Source organism: Onthophagus taurus, chromosome 8, assembly GCF_036711975.1.
Source record: "Onthophagus taurus isolate NC chromosome 8, IU_Otau_3.0, whole genome shotgun sequence".
In the NCBI taxonomy this organism is placed as follows: domain Eukaryota; kingdom Metazoa; phylum Arthropoda; class Insecta; order Coleoptera; family Scarabaeidae; genus Onthophagus; species Onthophagus taurus.
The window spans coordinates 15,269,408-15,272,039 of NC_091973.1; positions in this window are offsets into that span (position 1 = coordinate 15,269,408).

A 2,632-nucleotide genomic window follows, 5' to 3' on the forward strand; every position below is an offset into this window, starting at 1 on the left:
AGAATATTCGGTAGTCGTATTTGACGATGTTTCCTGTACAGGTCAAAATGTCATTAAGGAATTTTTTTCGTATGGTCGACATAAAAACATTGATTGTTTTTTAATTTGTCAAAGTTATAGTGCAATTCCAAAACAATTAGTTCGCGATAATTGTAACTTTTTGGTGTTATTTAAACAAGACTTAACAAATTTAAAACACGTATTTGAAGATCACATAATGAGCGATATGGAGTTTCATCGGCTAAAGGAAATTAGCGAAGCTTGTTGGGAGAATAGACACGGCATCCTAGTTATTGATTTAGATTGTAGTGTATCTAAGGGGCGTTACCGTAAGGGTTTTGATAAATTCATTGAAGTTTAAAACTAACGACTTCAGCTGTATAGTTCGTAGTAACTTCACATACATCATACAATGAACAAGACGATAGCTGCAGAACTTATCGCGGCACGAGAAGTCGTGAGAGACAAAATTCGTTCTTTAAAAGAAGACTTAGAGGAGTCAAGGATTCGGTCGGAAACCGCATATGCACCCATCGCAAGGCCCTTACAGGATATTGTCGCAAAACTTGACACTGCGCCTTTACTATCCATTCCAAAACGAAGTTTATCTCCAAAAGAAGAAAAATTGATATCTAAGATACAACGCTACTCGCCGGATATTTCTGACGTACCAGCTAAAACCGAGACCGAATATTTTATTCGAAAACCGAAAGTTCCATTAAAAGAACAACGACGAAAATTTGCTACATCGACTCCTGAAAAAAGGTTGGTATCTTCTCCCACGTCTTCTCCTCTTGGTCCATTAGCTCATGCAGAAGAAGAAGTATATGAAGTTCCGCCGGGCGAAGAAGAAGAACTCCTCGATTCTAGCGAGGATACCGGAGCTCTTATTTCGGACGCACATAATCGAATAGAACGACTTAAAGATGAAATAGAAGAAAGATTGGAGTCTCCAGAGGTACAAGCCGCTTTGAGTCAGTTTCATCCTTTGCCCAGAACGTATATTGTTGGTTTAACAACTGATTTAAAAGATGATTATGATCGTTTATACGGTATTCGCGAAACTCCCGAAGGTTTCTACATTGGAGTCAGTCCTGTTCACTTTGAGGATCAGGATATTCACGTTGGAAACTTCAAATATACGGGAACCGTTGGTTTATATGATTTACTATTTAAAAACGAACCGGGCAAATTTACAATTCAGGACATGCGCAACTACAAAGATATCTTACTACGTTCAAATGCTCCGTACATTAATTACATTCCAGAGGCAGGTATGACTACTGAGGACGACAGTGGGAAATTTCAGAATATTATCAAGCCTATCGTTGAAGGTAACAAACCCAAGGTGCATTGGGCTAAATACTGGCCGAATCCGAAGAAAAAAGTCGGTGGTGCATTACAAAAACAAGTCGTTCCTGGGGCTCTTATCGAATACGAGTATTGGGACGATCCCAACGAACTTGTCGACAGACTGCGTTTGTTGATGGCCTCGCAAACTGCAGGTCATTCTGCACATGTCAATGAAATATCATCAATAATATCGGAGCTAACAGAGGCCGAGATTATACGTTAAAATATTATCATAAATATACGACTCTCACATTTTTTGTTTTAAAACACCGACGTTTGTGAACTAGAGCAGATGAGTTTAAGCAAGTTCGGAAAACATTCGTCTAGTATGACGATCGATAAGTTTGGTAAACACGTACACGGACACAACATTGCTGCTCATTTTAATAAACGTGAAAACTTACAACGATATTTCAAACAACCAACAATACTTACGTTTAGCGGAGATGGAACTACGGATACAACGGATAATTATTACATTATTCAAAATTTAGGTTACGTAAGTAAATATATAAACTTTTTATATATTGGTGAAATAGTGAAATACCGATTTGAAGGAGACGTTGAAATGATTATTAACGGGAGTATCTTCGATCCAAATAAAAAGTTAAATGTTCTCTTCTTTGGAGATAAAATAGTTTGCAAACCCACAACGAAGACCACTTTACTCAAGAAACCATTTATGGTAGAACTGCTCATTGAAATATCCAGAAAATGAGCGATATTAAAAGGTCCGTCGTAAACGAGTTGCACGCGTCCGCGAGGAAAAAGTATAAACGCAGACGTGTTATTATAAAAGGTTTAACGGACTTATTTCAAGCTGATTTAGTGGAGATGATACCTTATTCAAAAGCAAATGGTAATTTTAAATATATTCTAACAGTTATTAATGCTTTCTCAAAGTATGGATGGGCTGTACCACTAAAAAACAAAACTGGCAAAGAAGTTACGCGAGCTATGGAAACAATTCTATCGGAAAAGCGGAAAAACATACCGAAGAATCTGCAAACGGATAACGGAAAAGAATTTTACAATGAGGATTTTAAAAAGCTCATGTCACGATATCACATCAATCACTACAGTTCATTTTCCAATTTAAAGAGTTCTATTGTTGAACGGTTTAATAGAACAATAAAAGAAAAAATGTGGAAAGAATTTAGTATGCAAGGTAACTATCGTTGGTTGGAATTGCTTCCCAAATTAATTCTGGATTATAACAACCAAGTTCACAGGACGATAGGAATGAAACCTAGCGAGGTAAATAACAGAAACGCATCGA